The sequence below is a fragment of the Cavia porcellus genome, unplaced genomic scaffold (assembly GCF_034190915.1).
Source record: "Cavia porcellus strain 051 isolate PalLab524CR breed Dunkin Hartley unplaced genomic scaffold, mCavPor4.1 scaffold_24, whole genome shotgun sequence".
In the NCBI taxonomy this organism is placed as follows: Eukaryota; Metazoa; Chordata; class Mammalia; order Rodentia; family Caviidae; genus Cavia; species Cavia porcellus.
The window spans coordinates 58,145,400-58,159,443 of NW_026947507.1; positions in this window are offsets into that span (position 1 = coordinate 58,145,400).

Consider the following 14,044-nt stretch of genomic DNA (forward strand, 5'->3'; position numbering starts at 1 on the left):
GCTGAATAAGGATAGGCAGTGAGTGGCAATGTAGGATGGAGAAAAGCACCACGGGGTGGTCAGCATGGGGATGTCAGGAAACATGCAGTGGCAATGTAGGATAGGTTTCTGAAAAACATCGCCGGGTGCTGCGCATTGTATGGGTGTGTAACATTACATTCACTAGTAGGAGTGAGAAAAACATCACGGGGTGGTGTGAATTGGAGGGTCTGAATTAGAATAGGCAGTGAGTGGCAATGTAGGATGGAGAAAAGCACCACGGGGTGGTCTGCATGGGGAGATCAGGAAACATGCAGTGGCAATGTAGGATAGGTTTCTGAAAAACATCGCGGGGTGGTGCGCATTCTATGGTTGTGTAACATTAAATTCACTAGTAGGAGAGAGAAAAACATCACGTGGTGGGGTGAATCGGAGGGTCCGAATTAGGATCGGCAGTCAGTGGCAATGTAGGATGGAGAAAAGTACCATGGGGTGGTAAGTATGGGGAGGTCAGGAAACATGCGGTGGAAAATGTAGATTAGGTTTCGGAAAATCATCGCGGGGTGGTGCGCATTGTATGGGTGTGTAACATTACATTCACAAGTAGGAGTGAGAAAAACATCACGGGGTGGTGTGAATCGGAGTGTCTGAATAAGGATAGGCAGTGAGTAGCAATGTAGGATGGAGAAAAGCACCACGGCGTGGTCAGCATGGGGAGGTAGGAAACATGCAGTGGCAATGTAGGATAGGTTTTGGAAAAACTTCGCGGGGTGCTGCGCATGGTATGGTGAGAAAAACATCATGTGGTGGTGTGAATTGGAGGGTAAATTAGGATAGGCAGTGAGTGGCAATGTAGGATTGAGAAAATGCCCACGGGATGCTCAGCATGGGTATGTCAGGAAACATGCAGTGGCAATGTAGAATAGGTTTCTGAAAATAATCGAGGTGTGGTGTGCATTGTATGGGTTTCTAACATTACATTCACTAGTAGGAGTGACAAAAACATCACGGGGTGGTGTGAATTGGAGGTTCTGAATAAGGATAGGCAGTGAGAGGCAATGTAGGATGGAGAAAAGCACCACGGGGTGGTTAGCACGGGGAGGTCAGGAAATATTCAGTGGCAATGTAGGATAGGTTTCTGAAAAACATCGCGAGGTGGTGCGCATTGTATGGGTGTGTAACATTACATTCACTAGTAGGAGTGAGAAAAACATCACGGGGTGGTGTGAATCGGAGGGTCTGAATTAGGATAGGCAGTGAGTAGCAATGTAGGATGGAGAAAAGCACCGCGGTGTGGTCAGCATGGGGAGGTCAGGAAACATTCAGTGGCAATGTAGGATAGGTTTCAGGAAAACAACGCGGGGTGGTGCGCATTGTAAGGGGTTCTAAAAGGCCATTCACTAGTAGGAGTGAGAAAAACATCACGGGGTGGTGTGAATCGGTTGGTCTGAATAAGGATAGGAAGTGAGGATCAATGTAAAATGGAGAAAAGCACCACGGGTTTGTCCGCATGGGGAGGTAGGAAACATGCAGTGGCAATATAGGATAGGTTTCTGAAAAACATCGCGGGGTGGTCCGTAATGTAAGGGTTTTTAGAAGGCCATTCACTAGTAGGAGTGATAAAAATATCACGGGGTGGTGTGAATCGGAGGGTCTGAATAAGTGTAGGCAGTGAGTAGCAATGTAGGATGGAGAGAAGCACCATGCGGTAGTCAGCATGGGGAGGTTGGAAACATGTAGTGGCAATGTAGGATAGGTTTCTGAAAAACATCACTGGGTGGTTCGCGATGTAAGGGTGTTCTGTTTTCTAACAGAAAAGCCTCACGGGGTGGTCAGCATGGGGAGGTCAGGAAACATGCAGTGGAAATGTAGGATAGGTTTCAGAAAACCTTCGCGGGGTGCTGCGCATTGTATGGTGAGAAAAACATCATGGGGTGGTGTGAATTGGAGGGTAAATTAGGATAGGCAGTGAGTTGCAATGTAGGATGGAGAAAATCCCCACGGGATGCTCAGCATGGGTAGGTTAGGAAACATGCAGTGGCAATGTAGAATAGGTTTCTGAAAATAATCGAGGTGTGGTGCGCATTGTATGGGTTTCTAACATTACATTCACTAGTAGGAGTGACAAAATCATCACGGGGTGGTGTGAATCGGAGGGTCTGAATAAGGATAGGCAGTGAGTGGCAATGTAGGATGGAGAAAAGCACCACGGGGTGGTTAGCATGGGGAGGTTAGGAAACATGCAGTGGCAATGTAGAATAGGTTTCAGAAAACCTTCGCGGGGTGTTGCGCATTGTATGGTGAGAAAAACATCATGGGGTGGTGTGAATTGGAGGGTAAATTAGGATAGGCAGTGAGTGGCAATGTAGGATGGAGAAAATCCCCACGGGATGCTCAGCATGGGTAGGTTAGCAAACATGCAGTGGCAATGTTGGATAGGTTTCTGAAAAACATCGTGGGGTGGTGCGCAATGTAAGGGTTTATAACAGGCCATTCACTAGTAGGAGTGAGAAAAATATCACGGGGTGGTGTGAATCGGAGGCTCTGAATAAGGATAGGCAGTGAATGGCAATGTAGGATGGAGAAAAGCACCACGGGGTGGTCAGCATGGGGAAGTCAGCAAATATGCAGTGGCAATGTAGGATAGGTTTCTGAAGAACTTCGCGGGGAACTGCGCATTGTATGGTGTGTAACATTACATTCACTAGTAGGAGAGAGAAAAACATCACGGGGTGGTGTGAATTGAAGGGTCTGAATTAGGATAGGCCGTGAGTGGCAATGTAGGATGGAGAAAAGCACCACGGGATGGTCAGCATTGGGAGGTCAGGAAACCTGCATTGGCAATCTAGGATAGGTTTCTGAAAAACATCGCGGGCTGGTGCGCATTGTATGGTTGTGTAACATTACATTCACGAGTAGGAGTGAGAAAAACATCACGGGGTGGTGTGAATCGGAGTGTCTGAATAAGGATAGGAAGTGAGTAGCAATGTAGGATGAAGTAAAGCACCACGGCGTGGTCAGCATGGGGAGATAGGAAACATGCAGTGGCAATGTAGGATAGGATTCTGAAAATCATCTCGGGCTGGTGCGCATTGTATGGGTTTCTAACATTACATTCACCAGTATGAGAGAGTAAAACATCACGGGATTGTGTGAAACGGAGGGTCTGAATAAGGATAGGCAGTGAGTAGCAATGTAGGATGGAGAAAAGCACCGCGGGGTGGTCAGCATGGGGAGGTAGGAAACATGCAGTGGCAATGTAGGATAGGATTCTGAAAATCATCTCGGGCTGGTGCGCATTGTATGGGTTTCTAACATTACATTCACCAGTATGAGAGAGTAAAACATCACGGGGTTGTGTGAAACGGAGGGTCTGAATAAGGATAGGCAGTGAGTAGCAATGTAGGATGGAGAAAAGCACCGCGGGGTGGTCAGCATGGGGAGGTAGGAAACATGCATTGGCAATGTAGGATACGTTTTTGAAAAACATCGCGGGGTGTTGCGCAATATAAGGGTTTCTAAGGGGCCATTCACTAGTAGGAGTGAGAAAAATATCGCGGGGTGCTGTGAATCAGAGGGTCTGAATAAGGATAGGCAGTGAGTGGCAATTTAGGATGGAGAAAAGCACCACGGGGTGGTCATCATGGGGAGGTCAGGAAACATGCAGTGGCAATGTAGATTAAGTTTCAGAAAATTATCGCAGGGTGTTTCGCATTGTATGGGTTTCTAACAGGCCATTCACTAGTAGGAGTGAGAAAAATATCACGGGGTGGTGTGATTCGTAGGGTCTGAATAAGGATAGGCAGTGAGTAGCAATGTAGGATGGAGAAAAGCATCACGGGGTGGTCAGCCTGTGGAGGTAGGAAACATGCAGGGGAAATGTAGGATAGGTTTCTTAAAAATATCGCTGGGTTGTGCGCAATGTAAGGGTTTCTAACAGGCCATTCACTAGTAGGAGTGAGAACAATATCACGGGGTGGTGCGAATCGTAGGGTCTGAATAAGGATAGGCTCTGAGTGGCAATGTAGGATGGAGAAAAGCACCGCGGTGTGGTCAGCATGGGGAGGTCAGGAAACATTCAGTGGCAATGTAGGATAGGTTTCAGGAAAACAACGCGGGGTGGTGCGCATTGTAAGGGTTTCTAAAAGGCCATTCACTAGTAGCAGTGAGAAAAACATCACGGGGTGGTGTGAATCGGTTGGTCTGAATAAGGATAGGAAGTGAGGATCAATGTAAAATGGAGAAAAGCACCACGGGTTGGTCCGCATGGGGAGGTAGGAAACATGCAGTGGCAATATAGGATAGGTTTCTGAAAAACATCGCGGGGTGGTCCGTAATGTAAGGGTTTTTAGCAGGCCATTCACTAGTAGGAGTGAGAAAAATATCACGGGGTGGTGTGAATCGGAGGGTCTGAATAAGGATAGGCAGTTAGTGGCAATGTAGGATGGAGAAAAGCACCACGGGGTGGTCAGCATGGGGAGGTCAGGAAATATGCAGTGGCAATGTAGGATAGGTTTCTGAAGAACTTCGCGGGGAACTGCGCATTGTATGGTGTGTAACATTACATTCACTAGTAGGAGAGAGAAAAACATCACGGGGTGGTGTGAATTGGAGTGTCTGAATTAGGATAGGCCGTGAGTGGCAATGTAGGATGGAGAAAAGCACCACGGGGTGGTCAGCATTGGGAGGTCAGGAAACATGCAGTGGCAATGTAGGATAGGTTTCTGAAAAACATCGCGGGGGGTGCGCATTGTATGGTTGTATAACATTACATTCACTAGTAGGAGAGAGAAAAACATCACGTGGTGGGGTGAATCGGAGTGTCCGAATTAGGATCGGCAGTCAGTGGCAATGTAGGATGGAGAAAAGTACCATGGGGTTGTAAGTATGGGGAGGTCAGGAAACATGCGGTGGTAAATGCAGATTAGGTTTCGGAAAATCATCGCGGGGTGGTGCGCATTGTATGGGTGTGTAACATTACATTCACTAGTAGGAGTGAGAAAAACATCACGGGGTGGTGTGAATCGGAGTGTCTGAATAAGGATAGGCAGTGAGTGGCAATGTAGGATGGAGAAAAGCACCACGGGGTGGTTAGCATGGGGAGGTCAGGAAACATTTAGTGGCAATGTAGGATAGGTTTCTGAAAAACATCACGGAGTGGTGCGCATTGTATGGGTGTGTAACATTACATTCACTAGTAGGAGTGAGAAAAACATCACGGGGTGGTGTGAATCGGAGGGTCTGAATTAGGATAGGCAGTGAGTAGCAATGTAGGATGGAGAAAAGCACCACGGGGTGGTCAGCATGGGGAGGTAAGAAACATGCAGTGGCAATGTAGGATAGGTTTCTGAAAAACATCGCGGGGTGGTGCGCAATGTAAAGGTTTATAACAGGCCATTCACTAGTAGGAGTGAGAAAAATATCACGGGGTGGTGTGAATCGGATGAGCTGAATAAGGATAGGCAGTGAGTGGCAATGTAGGATGGAGAAAAGCACCACGGGGTGGTCAGCATGGGGATGTCAGGAAACATGCAGTGGCAATGTAGGATAGGTTTCTGAAAAACATCGCCGGGTGCTGCGCATTGTATGGGTGTGTAACATTACATTCACTAGTAGGAGTGAGAAAAACATCACGGGGTGGTGTGAATTGGAGGGTCTGAATTAGAATAGGCAGTGAGTGGCAATATAGGATGGAGAAAAGCACCACGGGGTGGTCTGCATGGGGAGGTCAGGAAACATGCAGTGGCAATGTAGGATAGGTTTCTGAAAAACATCGCGGGGTGGTGCGCATTGTATGGTTGTGTAACATTACATTCACTAGTAGGAGAGAGAAAAACATCACGTGGTGGGGTGAATCGGAGGGTCCAAATTAGGATCGGCTGTCAGTGGCAATGTAGGATGGAGAAAAGTACCATGGGGTTGTAAGTATGGGGAGGTCAGGAAACATGCGGTGGCAAATGTAGATTAGGTTTCGGAAAATCATCGCGGGGTGGTGCGCATTGCATGGGTGTGTCACATTACATTCACAAGTAGGAGTGAGAAAAACATCACGGGGTGGTGTGAATCGGAGTGTCTGAATAAGGATAGGCAGTGAGTAGCAATGTAGGATGGAGAAAAGCACCACGGCGTGGTCAGCATGGGGAGGTAGGAAACATGCAGTGGCAATGTAGGATAGGTTTTGGAAAAACTTCGCGGGGTGCTGCGCATGGTATGGTGAGAAAAACATCATGTGGTGGTGTGAATTGGAGGGTAAATTAGGATAGGCAGTGAGTGGCAATGTAGGAATCAGAAAATGCCCACGGGATGCTCAGCATGGGTACGTCAGGAAACATGCAGTGGCAATGTAGAATAGGTTTCTGAAAATAATCGAGGTGTGGTGTGCATTGTATGGGTTTCAAACATTACATTCACTAGTAGGAGTGACAAAAACATCACGGGGTGGTGTGAATCGGAGGTTCTGAATAAGGATAGGCAGTGAGAGGCAATGTAGGATGGAGAAAAGCACCACGGGGTGGTTAGCACGGGGAGGTCAGGAAATATTCAGTGGCAATGTAGGATAGGTTTCTGAAAAACATCACGGGGTGGTGCGCATTGTATGGGTGTGTAACATTACATTCACTAGTAGGAGTGAGAAAAACATCACGGGGTGGTGTGAATCGGAGGGTCTGAATTAGGATAGGCAGTGAGTAGCAATGTAGGATGGAGAAAAGCACCACGGGGTGGTCAGCATGGGGAGGTAGGAAACATGCAGTGGCAATGTAGGATAGGTTTCTGAAAAACATCGCTGGGTGGTGCGCAATGTAAGGGTTTATAACAGGCCATTCACTAGTAGGAGTGAGAAAAATATCACGGGGTGGTGTGAATCGGATGGGCTGAATAAGGATAGGGAGTGAGTGGCAATGTAGGATGGAGAAATGCACCACGGGGTGGTCAGCATGGGGAGGTCAGGAAACATGCAGTGGCAATGTAGGATAGGTTTCTGAAAAACATCGCCGGGTGCTGCGCATTGTATGGTTGTGTAACATTACATTCACTAGTAGGAGTGAGAAAAACATCACGGGGTGGTGTGAATTGGAGGGTCTGAATTAGGATAGGCAGTTAGTGGCAATGTAGGATGGAGAAAAGCACAACGGGGTGGTCAGCATGGGGAGGTCAGGAAACATGCAGTGGCAATATAGGATAGGTTTCTGAAAAACATCGCGGGGTGGTGCGCAGTATAAGGGTTTCTACCAGGCCATTCACTAGTAGGAGTGAGAAAAATATCACGGGGTGGTGTGTATCGGAGGGTCTGAATAATGATAGGCAGTGAGTGGCAATGTAGGATGGAGAAAAGCACCACGGGGTGGTCAGCATGGAGAGGTCAGGAAACATGCAGTGGCAATGTAGGATAGGTTTCTGAAAAACATCGCGGGGTGCTGCGCATTGTATAGGGGAGTAACATTACATTCACTAGTAGGAGTGAGAAAAACCTCACGGGGTGTGTGAATCGGAGGGTCTAAATTAGGATAAGCTGTGAGTGGCAATGTAGGATGGAGAAAAGCACCACGGGGTGGTCAGCATGCGGAAGTCATGAAACATTCAGTGGCAATGTAGGATAGGTTGCTGAAAAACATCGCTGGGTGGTATACATTGTATGGGTGTGTAACATTCCATTCACTATTAGGAGTGAGAAAAACATCACGGGGTGGTGTGATTCGTAGGGTCTGAATAAGGATAGGCAGTGAGTAGCAATGTAGGATGGAGAAAAGCATCACGGGGTGGTCAGCCTGTGGAGGTAGGAAACATGCAGGGGAAATGTAGGATAGGTTTCTTAAAAATATCGCTGGGTTGTGCGCAATGTAAGGGTTTCTAACAGGCCATTCACTAGTAGGAGTGAGAACAATATCACGGGGTGGTGCGAATCGTAGGGTCTGAATAAGGATAGGCTCTGAGTGGCAATGTAGGATGGAGAAAAGCACCGCGGTGTGGTCAGCATGGGGAGGTCAGGAAACATTCAGTGGCAATGTAGGATAGGTTTCAGGAAAACAACGCGGGGTGGTGCGCATTGTAAGGGTTTCTAAAAGGCCATTCACTAGTAGCAGTGAGAAAAACATCACGGGGTGGTGTGAATCGGTTGGTCTGAATAAGGATAGGAAGTGAGGATCAATGTAAAATGGAGAAAAGCACCACGGGTTGGTCCGCATGGGGAGGTAGGAAACATGCAGTGGCAATATAGGATAGGTTTCTGAAAAACATCGCGGGGTGGTCCGTAATGTAAGGGTTTTTAGCAGGCCATTCACTAGTAGGAGTGAGAAAAATATCACGGGGTGGTGTGAATCGGAGGGTCTGAATAAGGATAGGCAGTTAGTGGCAATGTAGGATGGAGAAAAGCACCACGGGGTGGTCAGCATGGGGAGGTCAGGAAATATGCAGTGGCAATGTAGGATAGGTTTCTGAAGAACTTCGCGGGGAACTGCGCATTGTATGGTGTGTAACATTACATTCACTAGTAGGAGAGAGAAAAACATCACGGGGTGGTGTGAATTGGAGTGTCTGAATTAGGATAGGCCGTGAGTGGCAATGTAGGATGGAGAAAAGCACCACGGGGTGGTCAGCATTGGGAGGTCAGGAAACATGCAGTGGCAATGTAGGATAGGTTTCTGAAAAACATCGCGGGGGGTGCGCATTGTATGGTTGTATAACATTACATTCACTAGTAGGAGAGAGAAAAACATCACGTGGTGGGGTGAATCGGAGTGTCCGAATTAGGATCGGCAGTCAGTGGCAATGTAGGATGGAGAAAAGTACCATGGGGTTGTAAGTATGGGGAGGTCAGGAAACATGCGGTGGTAAATGCAGATTAGGTTTCGGAAAATCATCGCGGGGTGGTGCGCATTGTATGGGTGTGTAACATTACATTCACTAGTAGGAGTGAGAAAAACATCACGGGGTGGTGTGAATCGGAGTGTCTGAATAAGGATAGGCAGTGAGTGGCAATGTAGGATGGAGAAAAGCACCACGGGGTGGTTAGCATGGGGAGGTCAGGAAACATTTAGTGGCAATGTAGGATAGGTTTCTGAAAAACATCACGGAGTGGTGCGCATTGTATGGGTGTGTAACATTACATTCACTAGTAGGAGTGAGAAAAACATCACGGGGTGGTGTGAATCGGAGGGTCTGAATTAGGATAGGCAGTGAGTAGCAATGTAGGATGGAGAAAAGCACCACGGGGTGGTCAGCATGGGGAGGTAGGAAACATGCAGTGGCAATGTAGGATAGGTTTCTGAAAAACATCGCGGGGTGGTGCGCAATGTAAAGGTTTATAACAGGCCATTCACTAGTAGGAGTGAGAAAAATATCACGGGGTGGTGTGAATCGGATGAGCTGAATAAGGATAGGCAGTGAGTGGCAATGTAGGATGGAGAAAAGCACCACGGGGTGGTCAGCATGGGGATGTCAGGAAACATGCAGTGGCAATGTAGGATAGGTTTCTGAAAAACATCGCCGGGTGCTGCGCATTGTATGGGTGTGTAACATTACATTCACTAGTAGGAGTGAGAAAAACATCACGGGGTGGTGTGAATTGGAGGGTCTGAATTAGAATAGGCAGTGAGTGGCAATATAGGATGGAGAAAAGCACCACGGGGTGGTCTGCATGGGGAGGTCAGGAAACATGCAGTGGCAATGTAGGATAGGTTTCTGAAAAACATCGCGGGGTGGTGCGCATTGTATGGTTGTGTAACATTACATTCACTAGTAGGAGAGAGAAAAACATCACGTGGTGGGGTGAATCGGAGGGTCCAAATTAGGATCGGCTGTCAGTGGCAATGTAGGATGGAGAAAAGTACCATGGGGTTGTAAGTATGGGGAGGTCAGGAAACATGCGGTGGCAAATGTAGATTAGGTTTCGGAAAATCATCGCGGGGTGGTGCGCATTGTATGGGTGTGTCACATTACATTCACAAGTAGGAGTGAGAAAAACATCACGGGGTGGTGTGAATCGGAGTGTCTGAATAAGGATAGGCAGTGAGTAGCAATGTAGGATGGAGAAAAGCACCACGGCGTGGTCAGCATGGGGAGGTAGGAAACATGCAGTGGCAATGTAGGATAGGTTTTGGAAAAACTTCGCGGGGTGCTGCGCATGGTATGGTGAGAAAAACATCATGTGGTGGTGTGAATTGGAGGGTAAATTAGGATAGGCAGTGAGTGGCAATGTAGGAATCAGAAAATGCCCACGGGATGCTCAGCATGGGTACGTCAGGAAACATGCAGTGGCAATGTAGAATAGGTTTCTGAAAATAATCGAGGTGTGGTGTGCATTGTATGGGTTTCAAACATTACATTCACTAGTAGGAGTGACAAAAACATCACGGGGTGGTGTGAATCGGAGGTTCTGAATAAGGATAGGCAGTGAGAGGCAATGTAGGATGGAGAAAAGCACCACGGGGTGGTTAGCACGGGGAGGTCAGGAAATATTCAGTGGCAATGTAGGATAGGTTTCTGAAAAACATCACGGGGTGGTGCGCATTGTATGGGTGTGTAACATTACATTCACTAGTAGGAGTGAGAAAAACATCACGGGGTGGTGTGAATCGGAGGGTCTGAATTAGGATAGGCAGTGAGTAGCAATGTAGGATGGAGAAAAGCACCACGGGGTGGTCAGCATGGGGAGGTAGGAAACATGCAGTGGCAATGTAGGATAGGTTTCTGAAAAACATCGCTGGGTGGTGCGCAATGTAAGGGTTTATAACAGGCCATTCACTAGTAGGAGTGAGAAAAATATCACGGGGTGGTGTGAATCGGATGGGCTGAATAAGGATAGGGAGTGAGTGGCAATGTAGGATGGAGAAATGCACCACGGGGTGGTCAGCATGGGGAGGTCAGGAAACATGCAGTGGCAATGTAGGATAGGTTTCTGAAAAACATCGCCGGGTGCTGCGCATTGTATGGTTGTGTAACATTACATTCACTAGTAGGAGTGAGAAAAACATCACGGGGTGGTGTGAATTGGAGGGTCTGAATTAGGATAGGCAGTTAGTGGCAATGTAGGATGGAGAAAAGCACAACGGGGTGGTCAGCATGGGGAGGTCAGGAAACATGCAGTGGCAATATAGGATAGGTTTCTGAAAAACATCGCGGGGTGGTGCGCAGTATAAGGGTTTCTACCAGGCCATTCACTAGTAGGAGTGAGAAAAATATCACGGGGTGGTGTGTATCGGAGGGTCTGAATAATGATAGGCAGTGAGTGGCAATGTAGGATGGAGAAAAGCACCACGGGGTGGTCAGCATGGAGAGGTCAGGAAACATGCAGTGGCAATGTAGGATAGGTTTCTGAAAAACATCGCGGGGTGCTGCGCATTGTATAGGGGAGTAACATTACATTCACTAGTAGGAGTGAGAAAAACCTCACGGGGTGTGTGAATCGGAGGGTCTAAATTAGGATAAGCTGTGAGTGGCAATGTAGGATGGAGAAAAGCACCACGGGGTGGTCAGCATGCGGAAGTCATGAAACATTCAGTGGCAATGTAGGATAGGTTGCTGAAAAACATCGCTGGGTGGTATACATTGTATGGGTGTGTAACATTACATTCACTATTAGGAGTGAGAAAAACATCACGGGGTGGTGTGAATCGGAGGGACTGAATAAGTATAGGCAGTGAGTAGCAATGTAGGATGGAGAAAAGCACCACGGGATGGTCAGCATTGAGCGTTCAGGAAACAAACATTGGCAATGTAGGATAGGTTTCTGAAAAACATCGCGGGGTGGTGAGCATTCTAAGGGTTTCTAACAGGCCATTAGCTAGTAGGAGTGAGAAAATTATCACGGGGTGGTGTGAATCGGAGGTTCTGCATGAGAATAGGCAGTGAGTGGCAATGTAGAATGGAGAAGAGCACCAAGGGGTGGTAAGTATGGGGACGTGAGGAAACATGCAGTGGCAATGTAGGATAGGTTTCTGAGAAACATCGCGTGGTGGTGCGCATTGTAAGGGTTTCTAATAGGCCATTCACCTGTAAGAGTGAGAAAAACATCACGGGATGGTGTGAATCATAGGATCTGAATTAGGATAGGCAGTGAGTGGCAGTGTAGTATGGAGAAAAGCACCACGGGGTGCTCAGCATTGGGAGGACAGGAAACATGCAGTGGCAATGTAGGATAGGTTTCTGAAAAACATCGCATGGTGGTGCGCATTGTATGGGTGTGCAATATTACATTCACTAGTAGGAGTGAGAAAAACATCACGGGGTGTTGTGAAGAATGGGATCTGAATAAGAATAGGCCGTGAGTGGCAATGTAGGATGAAGAAAAGCACCACGGGGTTGTCAGCATGGGGAGGTCAGGAAACATGCAGTGGCAATGTAGGATAGGTTTTCGAAAAACATTGCGGGGTCAAGCGCATTGTATTGGTGTGTAACATTACATTCACTAGTGGGAGTGAGAAAAACATCACGGGCTGGTGTGAATCATAGGATCTGAATAAGGATAGGCAGTGAGCGGCAATGTAGGATGGAGAAAAGCACCAAGGGGTGGTCAGCATGGGGAGGTCAGGAAACATGCAGTGGCAATGTAGAATAGTTTTCTGAAAAACATCGCGGTGTGGTGCGTATTGTATGGGTTTCTAATATTACATTCACTAGTAGGAGTGAGAAAAACATCACGGGGTGGTGTGAATCATAGGATCGGAATTAGGATAGGCGGTGAGTGGCAATCTAGGATGGAGAAAAGCACCACGGGGTGGTCAGCATGGGGAGATCAGGAAACATGCAGTGGCATTGTAGGATAGGTTTCTGAAAAACTTCGACGTGTGATGTGCATTGTATGGGTGTGCAACACTACATTCACTAGTAGGAGTGAGAAAAACATCAGGTGTGGTGGAATCGGAGGGTGTGAATAAGGATAGGCGGTTATTGGCAATGTAGGAAGGAGAAAAGCACCATGGGATTGTCAGCATGGGGAGGTCAGGAAACATGCAGTGGCAATGTAGGATAGGTTTCTGAAGTACTTCGCGGGGTGGTGCGCATTCTATGGGTGTGTAACATTACATTCACTACTAGGAGTGAGAAAAACATCACGGGGTGGTGTGAATCATAGGGCCTGAATTAGGATAGGCAGTGAGTGGCTATATAGGATGGAGAAAAGCACCACGGGGTGGTCAGCATGGGGAGATCAGGAAACATGCAGTGGCAATGTAGGATAGGTTTCTGAAAAAGATCGCGGGGTGGTGCGCATTGTAAGGGTTTCTAACAGGCCATTCACTAGTAGGAGTGAGAAAAATATCACGGGGTGGTGTGAATCAGAGGGTCTGAATAAGGATAGGCATTGAGTGGCAATGTAGGATGGAGAAAAGCACCACGGGGTGGTCAGCATGGGGAGGTCAGGAAACATGCAGTGGCAATGTAGGATAGGTTTCTGAAAAACATCGCGGGGTGCTGCGAATTGTATGGGTGTGTAACATTACATTCACTAGTAGGAGTGAGAAAAACATCAGGGGTGGTGTGAATCCGAGTGTCTGAATTAGGATAGGCCATGAGTGGCAATGTAGGATGGAGAAAAACACCACGGGGTGGTCAGCATTGGGAGATTAGGAAACATGCAGTGGGAATGTGGAATAGGTTTCTGAAAATCATCTCGGTGTGGTGCGCATTGTATGGGTTTCTAACATTACATTCACCAGTATGAGAGAGTAAAACATCACAGGGTGGTGTGAAACGGAGGGTCTGAATAAGGATAGGCAGTGAGTAGCAATGTAGGATGGAGAAAAGCACCACGGGTTGGTCAGCATGGGGAGGTAGGAAACATGCAGTGGCAATGTAGGATAGGTTTCTGAAAAACATCGCGGGTTTGTGCGCAATGTAAGGGTTTCTAACAGGCCATTCACTAGAAGGAGTGAGAACAATATCACGGGGTGGTGTGAATCAGAGGGTCTGAATAAGGATAGGCAGTGAGTGGCAATTTAGGATGGAGAAAAGTACCACGGGGTGGTCATCATGGGGAGGTCAGGAAACCTGCAGTGGCAATGTAGATTAAGTTTCAGAAAATTATCGCGGGGTGGTGCGCATTCTATGGGTTTCTAACAGGCCATTCACT